This window comes from Scleropages formosus, chromosome 2 (assembly GCF_900964775.1).
Source record: "Scleropages formosus chromosome 2, fSclFor1.1, whole genome shotgun sequence".
NCBI lineage: Eukaryota > Metazoa > Chordata > Actinopteri > Osteoglossiformes > Osteoglossidae > Scleropages > Scleropages formosus.
In genome coordinates, this window is record NC_041807.1 from 27,253,694 (window position 1) to 27,275,246 (window position 21,553).

Below are 21,553 nucleotides of genomic sequence, written 5' to 3' on the forward strand. Positions count from 1 at the left end.
TAAAGAACACTATCAGATAAGCACTGCAACACACAGGGACTACGCATACAACACAGAATGTGCACTTGAAAATTATAATTATATAAAACATTTTCCACAAAATAATACCAAAGTACTAACAAAAGCTCTGGATATATGCATATTGAGTGCCCGACAAAACATTTTTATTTGTGTTAAGGGATGCGTCAGTTTAATAAGAGCTTTTCCTTTGGTGCAATGGCCTGTAGGAACTTTTATTTATAACACAATTTTGTTCCCACTTTCTAATTACAGCAGATCATTAATACAGCTCTCGGAGCAGCTCTTCTGTGCAGTTTATTAAAAGCAAAAGTAAACAAAATATACAAACTTACCAAATATCTCAATGAGGTGCCCTACGGCTGACTGCTCTGACTATTGATTAAGGTCACCATCTAACATGCAGCAAATTAGCAGGACACTGGTATAGCAGCCTTGAGCCCAAACCAGTAAGAGACAGAAAAAAAGGCCAAATCACCTATGCTTGTTGTACAGAGCTGTAATATAGGCAGGGCGGTGGCGCAGTGGGTAGCGCATGTGTTCCAGGGCTACTTTGAAGTACAGGTGCACATGGGTGCGAATATGGCTCTGTCTGTGTGGAGTTTAAATGTTCTCCCTGAATTTGCATGTATTAACTCCCACAGTCCAACGACATACATTTCAAGTGATTTCAGTGCAGTAAATCTAGCACCCTGAGATGCTTTGAAGAAGTACAAAGTAATCTGAATGGTTGCATCAAGTTCTGCCCTGTGAACTCTTTAAGTACCACTTTCACCAGGTCATGAGTCCGCATCAGTCACACTGGTGTTACGGGCAGCACAGTGGCACAGCAAGTAGTGCTGCTGTCTCACAGTGCCTGGGTGGTGTGAGAGAACATGGGTTTGATCCCTGCTCAGTCTGTGTGGAGTTTGCATGTTCTTCCTGTGTCTGTGTGGGTTTCCTCTGGGTGCTCTGGTTTCCTCCCACAGTCCAAAGATATGCTTCAGGTTTCCCCATGGTGTGTGAGTGTCATGGAGTGTGTTTCACTGATACTTGGATGAGTAACCCCTTGTAAGTAGTATCTAGCAATGTAGTCACCTTGGTGAATAAGGTGTGTGGGCTAGTAACACTACATAGTATCTGTTGTAAGTTGCTTTGGACAAAAGCATCTAAATGAATAAATGTAAATCTCTGCCCATCACCCAGACAACCCACAGAAGTGTTCAGAAATCATGCTATCTGTAACAGGACTATCCTGGATGGGAAAGCTTTGGACAGTTTTATGTGCACTGGACATGCGTTTACCGTTGAGAGCAGGCTTTACAATCAGTGCCCTAGCCTTATGACATGAGCAGATAGCGAGGTGCACTCCATCAGACTGGAGAATTCAACAGCCACCCGCAAGCAAACACATTCACTATTTGCCTAGTGTCCAGAAATCTCCATTTTAATGTACATTCTGCTCTGAAGTACTCTTTCTCTTATTAAAGCCTGTTTTTCTTGGGATTACCGGGTCTAGACTGAATTGCGAAATCAAACTAAGCCTTTGGGGTAATTTACGGACTCCTCTAGTCCTTCTCAGCGTTCATTATTTTGGGCACATGCTTTCACAGAAAAGTCCACTTCTTGTAACTTTCGACAGGCCCCCTCTTTACATTTGCAGGTTTCAAACTTTTGATAAACCTTTCAAAGTCAAAAGGCAAACCTTCCTGTTTGGTTTTAGTCACAGCGTTGTGCGTGCTGCCAAAAACTGAAATGCAGATAGATCGGCGACCGCAATTACAGACAAAATTACATGGGATATGAAAACGCACTTTTTCTTAGGATAGCACCACATTGTTCTGTCAAAGAGCATTTATTAATATGTTGCTCAGCGATGGAATTATCCAAATATTCACCACTCACTCACTCACATTCAGTGCTCATCTTTGCCAGGATTTGCAGATTCCAGCACCTGTCCTTGAATCAGTGTACCAAACGTGTGTTTGTAAAAATTTATTCAGCTGCATGTTTTACTGGAGCAAAGAAAGATTAAGTGCCATACCTATGGCTTCTACTTGCGTCGACAACATTTGGGATATTTCAGGTTATAGCTCTTTATCTTCTAACTGGTACACCAGTTGCCGCAGACGGTCTGACCACAGGAGTCCAGGCTTTCATACTCGGGCGCTGCGTTTACATGAAACGTTTCCATTTCTTGCACACACTCGCTTTACTCATTTACACATACGGTGCTCAGTTCTGACAAGGTAATTTCAGGGAAATGAGATAAAACAAATAAGAGCGGCGTTTCCGAGCCAGGAGCACCGTCTATTCACAGGTTCAGCACTCGAATCCGCACTCAGCGGCGCAGTCTTTCGAAGGCCTCGCCAATCTGCGCCCACACTCGGAGCGGTGCGGGAGGAGCGTTTCATTATCTCACATCCAAGGGGTTTTGCATTACAGACTTTAATGCTTCACCGTGGGGTCGGATGAGACGCAGCAGAGAGCAGCAAGGGAGGAGGGAGTCCTTCGCCGGGCATTGGCTTAATCCAGGTAATGGGTGCGATGAATTCGGATGCGCCCCTGCAGGAGGGACTGGGGTGAGATTTCGCCACACGGCCGGAGTCCAGCCGTTTTCATCAAACGCGTGGCGCCGCGACCACGTGGCTCCGGCCGTTTATCCGCGTCCCATTTTCGCAAGCGAGGATATGTACGAAATTGAGCGAAAACCCCCCGCGGCCGCGAGGTCCTCTGACAACAGGACCTTCATGACGACACGAGCATTAGAATGAACTCTCTCCATCTGCGAGGCGGAGTGCGGAGGAACGGGTCGGCAGGCGGCAAACGGAAGGCTGTCGGGGGAGCGATCGTTCCACTCTGTTTGTTTTGCTCTGTTTTTGCGGAGCACCCCCTGGTTCCTGCCTGGATGGCGGCAAGGTCTGACACGGGGAGAAGAGGCGTCCATTAGTATAATGACATCTATTAGCCAACAGCCAGCGAGCCTGATGCACAAGCTGTACCACCCTGGGAGAAATTAAAGCAGAATCTTTAAAGTCATGAGGAAATCTAAATGCAAGTCTGCAAAGGCTCACTCGCAAGACTGCATCCTAATATCCCCATTACGCCACGCTCGCATTTGCACGGAGGCCAGGCTGCCCATCTTCGCTACATATTCTCATGCTAACTGTGAAACAAGGTAAAGACTGTTTATATTCCCAAGCTAAAGAAAGCCTTAAAGGAAATGAATCCACAGAAATATACTGTAGATGAGTCATACGCTTGGGAACGGGTTGCACACTTGTTGCTGAATGAATGCGCTATGTCTGAAATTTCAGAACACGGCGATTGTTCTTTTTCGTGCGCAAAAGACACACTGGGATTCGGAGCCTCCCCGCGGTAACAGCTCCGTTTCCATACATCGAAGCCTCACCTCTCCGGGGTCTGAGGAGCCATTGAGACCCGGCTGGTGGGCCGGAGTCACGCAACGTTTCAGCAAAAGCAAGTGAGGAAAAACACACATCGTAGCATTTCCTAGCAACAAGTGCAGTCTGGTGCAAAGTCCTGCCCACTTGGCTGCGAATCGAGAAAATATGTCGTCGATTTATCAGCAGATTGGCTAGGTATAAGGATGGGTCACCAACGCTCAGTTACACAGCTTTTCATCAAACATTATCTGCTTGCTGCCTTGTCTCTGATAAGATGTATTGCTTAAATATGTCACCCCTTCAGATGAATCCAACGTCTGCATCGGCTCGCAAAGATTTCTGCACGTTTCGCAAACTCATCTCTACCTCTTTTTAAGATGAAAACATGAAAGTTGTTTTACCACCTGAAGGTATCAACATACTGGTTCTGAGGAGACCTTCTTTCTATCGGTGCTGTCAGCTTCATTACAGATGTAAGTGGTCTGCCAGGAATTTACCTACTTTACATTTATTTATTTAGCTGATGCTTTTCTCCAAAGAGATTTGCAGTGCTAAGCTACTTACAACGAATTACCTATTTTTACAGCTAGGTGATTGCTACTGCAGCAATTCTGGATATCTACGGTATCTAGTGGGCGGCAAGGGGACGGATGGTAGTGTAGTGGTTAGTGCTGCTGCCTTCAGAGCTAAGGGTTACAGGTTCAGCTCTCACATTGGGCTTCTATACTGTAGAGCAAGGTAATTACCCTCATTTGCTCCAGTAAAAAATTAGCCAGCTGTACAAATGGGAAAATAATCATAGCTACTGCACATTAACATTATAAGGTGCTTTGGAGAAAAGCATCAGCTAAATGACTAAATGCAATGTACTATCATAGGTAGTATATCAGATGGTGGAATTGAAAGCTGGGTTCTCTTGAGCAAAGGGAAACAGCGCTCACTACTTCCTAAACATTAAAAGTTGCCCTCTGAGCTTTTAGAACACAAGGCCAAATGGAAATTTACAGATATGCTAAAGAAAAGCTAGAAAATCGCATTAATGTGGACAATTTAGAACATTTTTTTCTCATTTTAAAGAAACATTTTTAATTGTGCAAATTTAACAAAGTTGCTCACTTTACATGAACGTTTAAAAGTGTTTGATGAAGTACCAGGTTAATAACATTCAGCTTAGCAATATTCCAAAATTAGTGTCGATTAGTGTTATTTACATAGTTATTTTAAAATATTTGCTTTCTTGGAAATGTTGCAGAGAATTTAATGGTCATCTTTTCCCTTTGGAAGAAATAATTGCAGTGAGAATAGCACTCAGTTAAATGGGTTTGATTAGAATGATAAACTGAAAGAATTTAATTACTTCTCAGACAGTTGTGAGTAACTGTGTATAAGAGCGGCTCTTAGGTTGCTGAACTCTGCTAAATGGATGTTTTGGAAGCCATGCTACTGAAAGGCAATGTATAGTGCTGGAGTAGATTTTGTGATTTCATGCACCCAGACTTCATACAAAAGAAAGAGGGTCAAGGCAGTCCAGGAAAGGCAGTGACTTGCTGGATCGAAGCCAGTAACATGAGTGAGTCACAAAATGATGATGCATGCTTGACTAAGACACATGCTGATTTTGCTTGGGTGAACATGTCTGTGGAGAGCATCAGATTCCCCAGCCTTGCTAGAAATGGCCAGTTTACTCAGACGGTGACCTTCTCACCATGGCTCTATTAAGACTTATGAAGGCCCGGGGGCAGAAACGTTGCCCCTCTGCAGCTCTTCGGCTCTGCATTTCATCTGGCAGCCCGCTCTGGATGGAATTTGGGGCCGATGTTGCAACGACACTTGCAGCCACTGGCCGTTGGTGCCAACTCCTCTGGCACATGCACCCGGGAAAAAAAGTGTGGACGTCCCCATCCTGGACACGACACGGCGAGGCACAGCGAGCAGCGTGTGCAGATGGAGAACAGAGGGGCCGTAATGAGCAGGTGTGAGTGCAGCTCTTGCCAGAAGCCCCTGAGGGCCCCACCCAGCCCCCCTCCCCAACACACACACACACAGTGAATTAAGACAAGATCCAAACGTCTGCTACCTGGCCAGGCTCTCCCCTCCACCTCCCTCCTCTGCCTCTCTCCACAAAGCTCTGCTTCTTGTGGTTGTAATCAATGTCCCTTGTGGTTTCTGTCCACAAGAACTGCCATGGCCATTGTGTAATTTTTATACCTATTTCAACTCTTTCTATATTCTGTGCCTTACACATCATAGATGGACTGCAAGGAAAAAAAAAGCATTTCAAAATGTCTCTCTCCCTCCCTCTTCTTCTCAGACCTCACACAATAATGAGATAAGTACCCTTGAATTTAGACATATTAATGTAGTGTGTAATTTGCCAATTAGAGAGTGAGAAAAGGAGAGAAAGGTGTCCGTTCAATGGCAGAGCTATTCATGGGGAGTAGACAGTTGGGAGAAGAACACTTTCTGAGCAGCTGGTCATTGACCTCACATGCTGCTGGAATTTTCAGTTACATGTTATTATGCTGTTACACGGTCTCCTTCCACACCCTGTCCATCACCTTCCCTCTGTTTGCCCATCTGTGTTTGTCACTGCGTTCAGTTTGGACTCTGTGTGTTTTCAGCCAGGGCAGCGAGGTGTGGGCTGGAGGTCAGCACTTGATGTCTTTCCCGCTGTAATGACATGGCTGACAGGGTTTGCCAGGCCTCCTTTGTATGTTTGTAGATTTTGGTCCTGCAGCCATTCCCTCACATCCATACAGCCCTGGAACTGGCAGCATTTGGCCACCAACCCCGCTGCCCCCCTGCCCTCCGTGCCATGTCATTGTTCTTTACAGGTTGCCGCATGTTCTGCCTCGCCATGTCCCCCGGCAACATCCCATCACACAAAGAGCATCTGCCAGCACGCCCACTCCTTTCGGCTCCTGTCGGCTCTTTTAAGGGGAGAGAGGTGCTGCGTGACACGGCATGACTCCTGTAGCCCTCCATGGAAACACAGGGGTCAGGGGGCCACGTGCAGAAGCTTGAGCGGAAAATGTCACAGAGGCTCCAGATAGAGACGCTCTCCTCCCCAGGCTTGCGGCTCACAAATCACGCTCCGCAGCCTCTTGTCCTGGGCTCCTGTAGCTGTAAGAGAGCGACATGCGGGACACTGCAGCACACGCGGCTGTCAGCAGAGCCTTGGTGCTCGCGCCAGAAACACTCCGCTCTCTCACCCGCCGCTGCAATTTATCGCCGATTCCCTAGCTTGTTGTCTTTTCTGTGTCAGGGAACATTTTACCCCCCCAACAACGAAAATAACTGCGCTTCATTGACCCAATGCAGAAGAAAACTGATACTCTGATCTTTCACATAATTTTCTAAAGCTGTAAACATTGAGAAATGTCTCTAAAAAGCATGCCGTCTAGCCTCTCTTCATCATGTGTCACCTTTGACACCGCATGTCAGCCACGTAAGCAGGGAATTGAACAGCACATTGAATACATATGCTATTTGTGCAAAGGGTATGGTTGTTATCTCAGCAACTGCATCCCGGCTCTTTGTTAAAGGAAAGAGAAATGTTTTTCATGCATTTTTTAAAGTTACAGGGGTAAAAAAGCAAAGGCAGTCTGCAGCGCAGGATCAAGACCCATTCCTGGCAAGTCTTCACATGCCCTGGGAAGAAGAAGCGTGGGCAAGTACACACAGATGCCCTTCCTCTTCTGCCCACTGCCAGCGGGTCAGCGCATGTTGGCGAAAACGCACGAACGGGTGCAGCTGCTCAGCATCCGGGTCTCGGACATAGAGAGGGACTCTGGTGGGCTGATGTGCTCTCTTCAAGCCGCAGCACCAGCCTGACACCTGAATGAATGGGATCCACACATGATCCGCTGCCGTCCATCCATATCCACCACACGAATGACCCACAATTACAAAACACTGACACCGATAGCAAACTCCCCCATCACTCACTTCCTTTTGCACGTTTCCTGTTCCTTCAACCTATGCGTGACCTTCTGAGGAGGAACAGATGCGCAAACAGTTTCCGCAGCAACAAACAATGCAAATGAGGGATGCAGCGAGTAGCCAGCCAGCGGTCCCCAGGCTCGGCGCATTGCTCCCGTCACTGTCTTGGATCAATCGAGAGTGCTGTCAGTTCCGCTCTGCGGCAGGCGGCCCCGGGACCCACCCGTGCTTCTCTTTTTTTTTTTTATACAAATGTACAAGAATCGCTGCAGATGCCTGTTCTCCACCACTGGGTCGATACACAGAGGCATTATTAAAATCTGTCCGTGAAAGGATTCACTTGCAATACATTTCCTCCAGTATAAAGCCTCTAAAGTGAATCTCTGCCCTGAATCGATTGAGGAAATTTGTCTGAAACCTAGTGGACTGAGCCGTTGCTCACAAAGGGTTGTGGCTCAAGTGGTCTCGCTTAAAGCGCTGCGCTCCTTTTGTTAACAGCCAGAGAGAATTGATCTCCGCGAGAAGTAAACTAAGGGAAACTGTTTAGCTGCGTTAAGCACAGTTCGTCGGCTTCAGAAGGCCCACTAACGTGATTTGCGTCTTTTTAATGCTCAACCAAAGGTTTTGCATCTGCTCAATTTATTCAAATGATCGTGCTTTCCCGGTTATCGCCGATGGATCTCCACCTCAATGTTAACATTTACGAATGTATATGTATGAGCGGCAAGACCATGCACTGGTCATCTTTGCAGAGGACAAGCCAGGTGCCCTTTAAATGTGATTCTGAATATCTCTGGTGGACTCGCTGGGTCAGTGTGTGGGTTATTACCTCTCTGTTGCCCTTTACACAAAAGGTCAGGCTTAATTAAGCATTGTCCCTGCTCCGAGGCCTGTGAACCATTTCAGCGGGACTGAGCTGACATGTGGCCCTACAGAAGATGAAGTGACCTCACTGCAGCCTTTGTCCTTTCTTCTGATCATCGGAGGAGCATCTGTATCCACACAACGGAAGGAGACGGGGCTGTTTCAGTGAGCAGGGCTCTTCAGTGGCCTTCTATGTCAGCTAGAGCTGAGCTGCTACATGGTGCCAGGGCTTTAAGCTCTACAGAGGATCATGGCCACGCAGGCCACTACGAGATGTTGTGTGAGCGCAGGGACAGCAGGGACCAGCAGGGGCACTCATAAAGATGATGGACATGGAAGAAGGAGGGAGAGAAACATTTGGCTGTGTGCATGCCCAGGAGAGAATACCTGTCTCCATCTGAAAGTCCAAACAAGATAAACCAGCAGGCACCTGCTTTTATTCCTGAGCAAAAGCTCTCTAACAAAAGGGAAAAGGTTGGCTCCCAGCATGTAACAGCATGCTTTGGGTAGGTTTTACCACATTTCTAATAAACATAGTGAAACTACATTTAACAGCATCACCTCTGTTACAGCATCGCTTGCTCTTACTCATATAAAACAATTCAAATTATTTTTATTCGCTACTTATAAAGCAACAAAATTGCGCAGCACTACTGTAGGGTCCAGAAAGTTTTCTTTCTTCATAAACTGTTCTTCCAGCTCAGTTGACAGCTGCGTCTGGGTCATATTTGAGAACAATGTACAATACTGTCGTAAGTGTCACATCCCACGGGGTCACTGCCCCTCCTGGTCAGAGGCGGCGCCACTCAGTGCCGCTAGCTAACGCTTACCTATCACCTCACAGTCTCGTAGGACATGGAGGTATAAAAGGAGCCAGCGGAGCAGAACTAGTCGCGGATTCTTAATCAGCAGTTCTCTTGTGCTTCGTTGGCGATTGGTAGTCTCTTGTTCCCTCAGTTTGTTTCCTAGGTGTGCATGTTCCAGTCCCGAGTGCCCGTCCCGTCAGTTCCTGCCTCTTGTTCTTCAGTCCTGGTCCATCGTTCCTGTCCGGTATTTCGTCACGTCTCAGGGTTGCGGTCAGACTCACAGATTAGCGTTTCACTGTTCACCGTAGTTCCAACACCGTGTGTGTTTCCTGGTCTCGTGTTTCTTGTTTCACTTCCACCGAGTGTCTTACAATACTCACCGTACACGTCTAACCTCACACTGCACGTGAAGTCATTATATATTTCGTCTGTGTTTGGACGTAATAGCAACGCGCGTCCGTGTCGGACTCCCGTCCGGACGCTACAGAAGAATCCGCCTGCTAGTATGACTTCAGCGGAATGGCGTGAGCTGGCGGATCTGACAGAGGCGAACCAAGAACAACTCCTGGTTTGCACAAACGCCGCTAGCCGCCTCACAGATCAGTTGGAGCGGTTGACACGACTCCTCAGTCACGGTGGGCGGGGCGCCGATCCGACCAGTTCGCAAACGCATGATGATTGGCGGACATGTCTTTTTGATCGTCTTTATGCTTCCTCGGGTCCTCGCGCGGAGCCCACGAGCCCTGTGCAGACCAATGGGATCAGCGCTACTGAGCAGCTGTCCGTTCCCTTCCAGGAGGCTTTGCAAGGTAGCAGAGGTGAGAACCAGAATTACACAGAATACTCAATCTCCAGTCCAGCCTCTCTGTTCCCAGGGCCCTACTCTCCTGAGTCACCCCCTAGCCCAGACAGAAAGACAGAGAGACAGTTCTTCCCCAGCACCAAGAGTTTTCAGGTGCGTTCCTGGTCTCCAGTGGAGAAGACATCCAGCCCCCGATTGTCAAGACCACTCTCTCAGGAGTTCTCGCCGGATTACCGGAGCAACTCCGGTTCCAGCCGGACCCCGACGCCGCCAGGGCAGCAGGTGCCCTACAGCCCTGTGGACAGTGAGCCGGCTCAAGCACGCAACCTTGTCAGCTGTGCAGGGCTCGAAGAACAGTGCGTCAGACAGGGAATAATACGACTCAGTAACGGGCGTGTGACAGAGGAGGAAAGGAGGCGCCGTTTTCTGCAACGCTTGTGCTTTTACTGTGGAGCTGCGGATCACGTTCAGGTTTCCTGCCCAGTGCGGCCACCCCGTGGATCCCAACGGACCGACTTACTGGTGAGTGATGTATCTCTCCATACCTCCCTGTTGACATTACCAGTTACAGTATCCTGGGGTTTCCAGCAGCAGCAGACGAAAGCTATGGTAGACAGTGGCGCTGCAGGGAATTTCATGGATCATGATATGGCCGCGTCCTGGGGCTTGCCCTGTGCCCGATGCCCAAAACCCCTGGCTGTTAAAGCTATTGATGGCGCTCCAATCGGGTCGGGGCGTGTAGAGCAGCGCACAGAGCCCGTTACTATGCAGGTAGGGCCACTCCATAAGGAACAGATATGGTTCTATCTGATTAAGTCCCCTGATAACCCCATTATTTTGGGATACCCATGGTTATGCACCCATGACCCTATTATCTCTTGGAGTGAGGGGAAACTGCTGTCTTGGGGACAGCAGTGTCCCAAACACCTGGAGACGTCTTGTAACTCCACATCCATAGAGAGCCCTAATGCAGATCTGCCCCTGCAGCTTCCAAGGGAGTATGCAGATCTAGTGGCGGTGTTTAGCAAACACAAGGCTGCAGAACTGCCTCCTCATAGACCTTGGGATTGTGCTATAGATCTTTTTTCGGGCACTACACCCCCTAGGGGGCGGGTATACCCTCTTTCTCAACCTGAACATCAGGCAATGGAGGCTTATATAACGGAGGCACTAGAAGCCGGACTCATCCGGCCGTCTACCTCTCCAGCTTCCGCTGGCTTTTTCTTTGTTGAGAAAAAGGACGGGGGTTTGCGCCCCTGTATTGATTATCGGGGGCTAAATGCCATTACTGTGAAGTACCCGCACCCCTTGCCTCTTATCACGTCGGCCCTCGAACAGGTTTCCGGTGCTACCATCTTTACGAAACTGGACCTTAGGAGCGCATATAACCTGATTCGCGTTAGGGAAGGGGATGAGTGGAAGACCGCTTTTAGCACCGCCCTCGGCCATTATGAGTACCTGGTCATGCCTTTTGGCCTGGCGAATGCACCTTCCGTATTCCAGGCTTTTGTTAATGAAGTACTCAGAGAGCTAATTAATCGCTCAGTATTAGTGTATCTGGATGATATCCTGATCTTTTCTCGGTCCCGTGAGGAGCATATTGGACATGTCAGGGAGGTGTTGCAAAAGCTGGCAGCACATAAGCTGTACGTGAAAGGGGAGAAGTGTCAGTTCCATGTGCATTCTGTGGATTTCCTGGGGTACATCCTAACACCCAACGGGGTCACGATGGATCCACAGAAGGTCTCGGCAGTTCTGTCATGGCCCCAGCCAAAGACAGTAAAGGACCTGCAACGGTTCCTAGGTTTTGCGAATTTCTATAGGCGCTTCATAAGGAACTTCAGTTCCGTTGCAGCCCCGTTGACTGCTCTGTTAAAAGGAGCCCCTAGGCGCCTGACCTGGACTCCTGAGGCGAGTCAGGCCTTTGAAGACCTAAAGAAGCGTTTTACTTCTGCCCCAATCCTGAAGCACCCTGATCCCAAACTGCCCTTTATTGTGGAAGTTGATGCTTCTGAGGCCGGGGTAGGGGCAGTGCTCTCACAGCGCCAGGGAAGTCCCCTGAAGCTCTATCCATGTGCGTATTTCTCACACAAGATGTCGCCTACTGAACAGAATTATGATGTAGGAAACAGGGAGCTCTTAGCCATAAAGATGGCCTTAGAAGAGTGGAGACATTGGTTAGAGGGGGCTACGCACCCATTCTTAGTGTTAACTGATCACCGGAACCTGGAGTATCTGCAGAAGGCAAAGAGGCTCAATTCCAGACAGGCGCGGTGGGCCATGTTCTTCACCAGGTTCCGTTTCACGGTGACCTATCGTCCTGGCTCCAAGAACGGCAAGGCCGATGCCCTGTCCCGTTTGTTCGAGGTATCGCCTCAGCTCTCCCCACCAGACACCATCTTGTCCCCGACGCAGTTTGTGGCTCCTATCCGTTGGGCTTTATTGGACGATATCCAAGCAGCCCAACGTCAAGAACCCGGTCCCAACGAGCAGCCCCAAGACAAAGAATACGTCCCGTCCACTGTTCGGTCCGAGCTCCTACACTGGGCCCATGATGGTCCAAGTACAGGACACCCAGGGGTCAACCGAACCCTGAAGCTTCTCGCTGAACGCTTCTGGTGGCCATCCATGAGACAGGACGTACGAGACTTCGTCCTTGCCTGCACCACATGTGCCCAGGCCAAGGTCCCACGGCAGCTGCCAGCAGGGCTTTTAGAGCCACTCCCGATTCCCAACCGTCCATGGTCCCATATAGCGGTGGACTTCCTTACTGATCTTCCGTGTTCTGATGGAAACACCACCATATTGGTCGTCATAGATCGCTTTTCCAAGGCCTGTCGACTGATTCCTCTGAAAGGTCTACCTACAGCCCTGGAGACCGCGGAACTGCTGTTCCAACATGTCTTCCGGCTGTATGGCCTGCCAGAGGATGTCGTCTCGGACAGGGGACCCCAGTTCACCTCAAGGGTCTGGAAGGCCTTCTTTGCCCGCTTAGGAGTCTCAGTCAGCCTCTCCTCTGGTTATCATCCACAGTCTAATGGGCAAGTGGAACGCCTCAACCAGGAGGTTGGACGTTACCTGCGGAGTTACTGTGCTCAGAATCAAGCGGATTGGAGCAGATACCTCCCCTGGGCAGAGTATGCCCAGAACTCCCTGGTCCATTCGTCCACAAACTTAACTCCTTTCCAGTGTGTGCTCGGTTACCAGCCTCCGCTGTTCCCGTGGACGATGGAGACCAGTGGGTTGCCAGCTGTGGACGACTGGTACAAGAGGAGTGAGTCGGTGTGGGAATCCGCACATGTCCGTCTCCAGGAGGTGGTATCCAACCAAAAGGAGAAGGCCGACAAAAGGCGTAGGACTGTATTGTACCAGCCAGGGCAGAGAGTATGGTTGTCCACCCAGGATCTCAAACTGCATTTGCCCTCGAGGAAGCTTGCCCCCCGTTTCATCGGCCCCTTCAAGATCCTGAAGAGGATCAACCCGGTTTCTTACCGTCTTCAGTTGCCCTCGCATTATCGTATCTGTCCCACGTTTCATGTTTCGCGCCTCAAGCCCCATTGTGTTTCCGCCCTGCAGAGCCCAGCAGTCTCTCCACCTCCACCGTTGGATGTGGATGGTTCTCCTGCCTACTCCGTCAGGGCCCTCCTGGACTCCAAACGGAGACGGGGTACGCTGTACTATCTGGTCGACTGGGAGGGCTATGGGCCGGAGGAGCAGTCTTGGGTACCAGCACGGGACATCTTGGACCCAGCTCTTATTGAGGACTTCCATGAGTGTCATCCAGATCGGCCTGCTCCGCGACGGCGGGGGCGACCGCCTACCCGCCGGCGTTCTGCGGCTGGAGCCGCCCCTGGAGGGGGGGGTACTGTCACATCCCACGGGGTCACTGCCCCTCCTGGTCAGAGGCGGCGCCACTCAGTGCCGCTAGCTAACGCTTACCTATCACCTCACAGTCTCGTAGGACATGGAGGTATAAAAGGAGCCAGCGGAGCAGAACTAGTCGCGGATTCTTAATCAGCAGTTCTCTTGTGCTTCGTTGGCGATTGGTAGTCTCTTGTTCCCTCAGTTTGTTTCCTAGGTGTGCATGTTCCAGTCCCGAGTGCCCGTCCCGTCAGTTCCTGCCTCTTGTTCTTCAGTCCTGGTCCATCGTTCCTGTCCGGTATTTCGTCACGTCTCAGGGTTGCGGTCAGACTCACAGATTAGCGTTTCACTGTTCACCGTAGTTCCAACACCGTGTGTGTTTCCTGGTCTCGTGTTTCTTGTTTCACTTCCACCGAGTGTCTTACAATACTCACCGTACACGTCTAACCTCACACTGCACGTGAAGTCATTATATATTTCGTCTGTGTTTGGACGTAATAGCAACGCGCGTCCGTGTCGGACTCCCGTCCGGACGCTACAGTAAGAGGGCATGCACACGCACAGAAACACGCACGCATAAACACAGACACTCATCACCCCTGGTTTTCAGGGATAAGTGGTCCTCTAAGTGAACTCCAGAGTGGCCGACTGGCTTCAACAGGCCCTGTAAACCACTTACTCTGGTGAAGAAACCAAGAAGCCGCCCCTTTGTGAATAGAGCCCCAACATTAATTCTGATATTTTCGCGAGGGCTATCTTACACACAACACTCCTCCTTCATTATCCGCCTTCAAAGCGGTTTTCTCAAACATTTGCGTGTTTATTAAATTATATCTAAATGATTAAAAAAAGAAGGATTTATAAATTTGTTTCATTCGGGATCCGTTTCATTAATGATTCATGCTCTTCTGCTTTGGGTATCTGTGGCGAGAACAGAAAGGGAGACGAAGAGGAGGATGGGGGGGGGCGGGGGGGCTGGAGAATGGTGCTAGACAGCGGACTCATTTGGCAATTAGAAGCGGCTTTACTGGTGATTAAGGAAGGATGCAATGGAAGCTGAAGATCATCTCTCGTAAAACCCCTCCGAGGCACGGAGGAGCCTGCTGGAGAGTTGGGCTGCAGAGAAAAATGGAGGAGGGTGGAAGGGGGGGATGTGTTTCAACTTCTTCATTGCCCTGGATTCTTCTCTCCTGCCAAGACCACAGTCAAAATAAGGATGCCTCCCCCGCTGTAGCCCTTAGTAATTCCATCACTCTCATTTCTCCGTTAAAGGCAAACGCATGCACAAAAATCCAACCCTACATTTCCCGCTTTTTAACCTCCAACAAACAATAACAAAATATATTATGACTGAATTATGCTTTGGTTGTTGGTTCCAGTCACTTTGTGGCTGAATGGCTGCTTCAAGAGTTATTCAATGTGTTGTATATATAAGCAATAAGCAAACAGTACACAGATAAATCCAGAGAAAATGCCCCATCTGGATGCAAGCATGGAAATAAATCAACCATCTTGGTCCACTGCTCCAGATTTGGACAAGTTCAGCGGTCTCTCTGAGTGAGTGTTGGGCGGAGGGACTCAGCCGTGCGCCGCGTCCTTGGACGCCGTCGCAGGCGCCGGGTTCACATTGTGGGAGACTGCTGCTCTCAGCACTTCCTTTTAGGTCAGGCCCTTCAGGATTTGAGTTTGTTTTTCCGGGGTTCTAATTTTTCTTCCCCCGTCGCAGATCTGCTGCCATTTGTCTCGTTTTGGGGGACCCCCAAGGTCAGGTGGCGCACAGGGATGGAGGGGTGGGATGGTCCCAGCAGACTAGCAAGCTGCCCCAATCTGTCACTGTCGCCATCACTGCGCCTGGTTGTCACTTCATTCATCACGCTGCCCCTCGTCACCGCTGTCTGTGAATTCAGCGGTCATCACTGTTATTGCTCTGCTCTCAATAGCTAAGACAGCTATTACTATAAGGCTGTACAAACACAGATATCAAACTGTTCCCTCTGCCGTTACCCATGAAAGAAGACAAAGACTGCATGTGTCAGTCAAACTAACATCATCATAGAGCCAGCACTGGAAGACAATCTGAGATACCACTATCAACATCAGTGATGACAGAACCGCCACTAGAAGCCAAAGTGAGATACCATGGTCAAAGTAAAAGATGACAAAATTATCACCAGCTATGAAAGTAATATACCATTTGCTAAGCAAAACATCTAAGCAAAACAAAAACAGTAAGCACTGATTTATTTTGGAAGAAAGGTTCCATATAACATTTTACCACACATCAGTTTCAGAGTGACTTTTAAACAGACATTTGTTCAGACCACCAAGTTGTTTCAAATAAAACAACCATCCGTGCATTATCACTAACAGCTTGTCCATTGCATGGTCACACTGGTTCACAGCCTAGGCTGGAAGCATAGGGTGTGAGGTCCAGCACAATCTGGACAGGATGCAAGTCCATCACAGGGCCAAACACACACACACACACACAAACTATCTAGAACCACTTGTCCCAAGTGGGGTCGTGGTGAGCCGGAGCCTAGCCTGGCAATGCAGGGCGCATGGGACACACCCAGGATGGGACACCAGTCCGTCATAAGGCACTCCAAGTGGGACTCGAATCGCAAACCCACCACGCAGCATGTCCCAGCCAAGCCCGCTGTGCCACTGCACCCCCACCAACACGACATGTACTTTTAAATGAGACACGAACACACATAAAAAGAACAAAAAAGTACGCGCGGAAAAATATGGGGAATGGAAGGCAGAGCCTGTAAAACATGGTCAACGCTGCATTTGAACCGATAATATTATCCTACTTTTCCTAAAAAGATACATTATGCGATGTTTCTACACCCACACAAATGCAACCATGCCAGTGGAACCAGCACCGATTCAGTACCACAGGCTATTAGCGCTTTGACAGCTTTCCATAGACAGAGTTCAGAATTCCAGGATGAAGAAGCAGACTGTTGAAGGCCGTCAAAGAAACACAAAGACTCCACAAGATCAATCGAAACTACCATCATAGATGATGCTTCACACCCTGTCACGTTGTATGTACGTGTCTCTCAAATTATGGCAGTCCTTTCTACACTGTCGCAGGGTGGTGTACAGAGAATTGAAGGCAGAACCGGGATGCTTTGCTCCTGATGTCACATGAGTGTGAGGGAGGTGATTTATCAATGATGATTGCCATCAACACCCCCAGCGGGGGCGATGGATGGATGTCTGGTGCAGTTGAGGAGTTGAGCCCTCTGTTGAAAGAAAGGGACTTTGCAGGCGTGATGGATAGGTCTTAAACCTGTCGGCTAAATGTTTCTGAAGCTTTGAAGGAATTAGCGGGGGTAAATCCCTGAGGAGGAAAAAAAAATCCAATCAAGACCGGTGGAACAAATGACTTGGAGCACAATATAGCAGCAGTGTCACGGGATATCTAGGCAAGGCCTGCCATGTCTCCCACTCTCCCGGCAAACAACCATATGCCCTATGTCCCCACTCGCCGAGGCTCATGGGAGAAAAATAGGGCCTCCTACAACTAGAAATGCAGGTATTATTATTTTGTAGGCTCCTCTCAGAGAAAGGCATGCATCAACTTGCCACTGGCTTGGTGGAAGTGGGTGTTCTTTGGAATCCCACAGTTTAATTCTGTCGAGAGCGACAGCTGCGGCACGAACACGAGGTTACTGGTGGTCCCAGCAGTGCGAAGACATGCGTCTTCAAATCGCTACCGTCTGAGACGCCAGAAGAGTTTAGCAGAGCTAATTGTTCATCGAGGAACCAGGAAGAGCCGCAGCTTCCGGAGAGAGAGAAACGTAAATTACCATTGCCAGCAGGTTACTGTCTGTTACTGTCTTGTTAATGAGAACATTGTCAGTGTCCCGATTTTTTTTTGTTGCTGTTGTCGTTTTCCGTGGGGGTCAGATTTACAATCATCTGCTCATTGCAGTGGAGGGACGTGTAGAGACGAAAAAGGTTTACCAATTAGTCCGTAACATCTGCAGGAGGAAATAACATGAATACTTATGTTGTTGTGACCAACAGACAGAGAGATGTAGTGGAAAAAAGAATTCATCTTTATCGTGTGAAATTGTAAAAGTGTGCCAATCTCAGCACTCGGAGACAACTCAACCACTGCTAGTGGGGACACAAGTTTCTCCACTGTTGCAATAGCTGGAGAGAGGTTTTATGATCTGTGTTGCATGTCATTGCAAAACCATTTCTTAAACAATCAAAAGCAGTTAGATGGAAAACCAGAGCACGGCATTGTCGCGGCTGAGGAAGTAGAGCAAGGCGACTTTTTTTCTTATCCAATTTGTATACTGAAATAACAAAACAACCAAAACGTACAAGATGCATACTGCACATTTTTCATTATGCTTTGCACAGTTCTTTTTGTTTTATAGCTTCCCTTTCTGAGATACAACTATAAATACAACCTCATGCATGCCGGGGACTTAACGGATTCAGTTTATTACATTTACTAATGAGCGTCCTGAGCACCGAAGTGCTTTACTCTTCACAGCTCCGATTTTCCTTTTTTATTCTGATTCATAAAATGGCAATCTATCACTTTTTCTCCATCTCTTGTCTGTGGATAGGATACCAATAAGAAAACAATGATAAATAATAAATGCCAGCCAACTCGAATACAGCTAATGCCACTCCACCTGGGTTTTGGCAGCAGGGCCAGCTGGCTTCCATGGTTTGTATTTAAAACCAGTGTGCAGAAGCATTAAAAGGCAATAAGCTTTGGTCTGTGACATTGCCATGGTTGATTTTTATAAAACTGTGAAAGCTTCTCATAATCTGTTTAGCTAATCCTATGCTCTGTTTACAAACAAGTATGCAGAAGTGGGTATAAACCAGCTTAAGCTGGGGCAATGGTGTCATGCTGCAGTCTGTCACACCTGCCCGGGCTCAGAGCCTGTGCCGTTTATCATGTCAGAATGAACCCCAGGCCCCCAGGGGTAATGAAACCGGGGGACCAGCTGCAATTTGTTTAACAGCACTTTAGCGACAGAAAAGAGGGGAGGGAGAGTTTCTGGGCTAACTGCGTTCTACTTCCCGTCACCTTCGCTGTCTGAGCGCACCTGTGTCCCGACCTAACGCTTCCACTTCGCAACGGAGCAAACAGCGGTACCCCGCTCTGTTCCGACCACCGAGCTCATCAGACACCTCATGTACTGAAAGTAAACACTGAACTATAATAAACAGTAAATAATAAATAGTGTGTTACACTGATGTCTGGATGAGTGAGCCAGTGTAAGTAGTGTATCTAGCAGTGTAAGTCACCGCGGTGAATAAGGTGTGCGGGCTGATAACACTACGTAGAGTTCATTGGAAGTCGCTTTGGAGAAAAGCGCCTGCCAAATAAATAAATGTAACGTAAACAGACGATCAACAACGACAAATCAAGGAACTAAACAGAAATTTGCTTCTACATCTTAAAAATAGAAAAGTCAAGTCACCGGCTATGTATGAATGACCTAGTAAATGTTTGTTTTGCATATCTTTTGTATGTACTGTAACGGTGGTTGAGGGGTGAGGGGCACGGTGGTGCGGCGGGTTTGGCTGAATCCTGTTGTGTGGTGGGTCTGAGGTTTGACTCCTGCTTGGGATGCCTTGCGGCGAACTGGCGTCCCGTCCTGGGTGTGTCCCCACCACCCCAGCCTTGCACCCTGTGTTGCCGGGTTAGGCTGCGGTTCGCCACGATCCCGCTCGGGACAAGCGGTTGCAGACAGCATGTACGTGCGTGTGTGTGTGTGTGTGTGTGTGTGTGTGTGTGTGTGTGGGTGTGTATATGTAATAGCGGTATGATAAGACAGTGGGTGACATTGCTGCCTCACATGTTATCCTCGTATCTGTGTAGGTTTCTGTGTAAAAAAGGCAATGGCAAACCAGTTCTGTACCCTCCTTCACCATGAACACCATGTGAGGGGTATCCAAGAATGACCTAGTGACACTGACTCTTGTTATATAAAATAGCACATTACTTTATGTACCTGTCCCTGTTTGTGTGATTCTCCATCTGTGTAGCTGTGGCCCATTTGGATGAATTTGCTTGTTTTTCCCTGGATGGATCCCTTTGTATGTGTATAAGCGCATGTTTGTTTGTGTGTGTCTGGGTATGTGCCTGTGCCCACTGAACAGCGTATGGTGGTTATTTATGGCCAATACCGCCTTTAGCAGAGCAAGGGCAGAAGAAGGCTCATCATTAACGTTCTGCCTTGCCATTTGCTCCTGGCGGTCCCCAGGTGCGAAAGCTCTTTTACCACATGACGGCATTCTGCTCGTCATCCTCCACCCGCTCAAGTCAGCGGAAGAAGCAGTTGCGATGATGCCGAGAAGGGGCGCCGAGGGCGCCTGACTCCAGCATCATGCTCCGTGCTTGGACTTTCCTGCGTGGAACAGCACCGCTGACAGCGCCGTGCGCGAAGGGGGGGGAGGGGGCAGCCGAGGAACGCAGGGTTTCACCCACACACACGTTGATCCGCCGGTGGAAGACACTGGTTTATCAGGAGAATGGAAGGGAGGTTTTGTGTGGGCTGAGCTCAGACGTTAATACCATTTTGTCAGCGCCTGGCTATGGGGAGCATTAGGCACAAGAAAGTAAACATAGGGAGCGCATCGCTGAAAATGTCTTTGTCTGTAACATGCTGTTCTTGTCTTCACAGTTTGTACACAATTCCCCAATGTCTTGCATTCAGCTTGTCTCAAGTCTTCTTCAATAACATAGCATAAGAAACTGTATTCAGCATCACAACCCCACAACATCCCTCTGTGTTTGTGTGCACACATAAAGCTATGGGTGGTGAACATTTTCCCCCATCCAAAATACTGTTACTTTTGGACTGTAATATTTATTGAAGGCAATATTGTGAACAAGACCTTCATAACACAAAGTTATCGTTTTTGATAGCATATAATGCCTTTGTTATTACCTCTTATTTAGTTTATGGCAGACACTATACTTAGTGTTGGAAGTGCCATCAAGTTGAGTTCGACTCTTAGCCACCGATTGCGTGGTTTCCTTGGTGAACGAGAGTATGGAAGTGGTTTCCTATTGCTTTTTTTCCTACACGTCTTTGGGTTTTGAACATGTAGAGGTCATGCAAGCTCCACACACATTGAGCTGGATTTGAACCCATGCCCATCCAAGAAAATGAGGAGAGCTACAAGGCACCACGTTTAAACTGCTGCTCTGTAGGACATTCTATACTAATATATCCATCTATCATTTCCTCATGAATACATTACCGCAACATCACTCACACAAAGCACAATTTAGAGTGAAAAAATAGTCTACCAGAAAAACATGTTGTGGGAAGGAAACCCACATGAACATGAGGAGAACATGCAAACTCCACCGAGACATGTGCAAATCTACATGTGAGCACACAGCCCAGGAGCTATGAGGCCCAAGCGCTACCTACTGTGTCACGATAGCACCTGCAATGCAGCTCCGTGAATCTCATATTTTGAGTCTGTCATGCTAGTAGAGTGTAATTTAAGAAGCGAGTTTGTGGAACAGCTGGTAGTGTAGTGATCAGCCCTGTATCCTTTGGACTCAAAAACCACAAGTTCAAATCCCACCTCCACCAGTAGCACCTTTGAGCAAAGTGCTTAACCCTGAATTGCTGCAGTAAAAATTACCCTGCTGTACAAATGGGTATGTAACTCTAGGTAGACGAACACTGTAAGTTGCTAGGGAGAAAAGCTGTTGGCTAAATGAACAAATGTGATGTATGTACCATGATCACAGGTAGAACATCAGATGGTGGAAATGAAACCTGGGTTCTCTGAGCAAAGGGCAGCACCACTAACTGCTATGCCACCTTTCATAGTTCAGTAAGATTACCCACTTGTGCAAA

The 21,553-nt window shown here is 48.4% G+C and overlaps 1 protein-coding gene across 3 annotated transcripts in view; it reads right to left on the bottom strand.

Annotated features, from left to right (window-relative positions):
• Positions 1 to 21,553, bottom strand: part of LOC108936988 (cadherin-4-like) — a 304,253-nt gene that overhangs the window by 98,857 nt on the left and 183,843 nt on the right. The gene's annotated exons all lie outside the window — the stretch shown is intronic.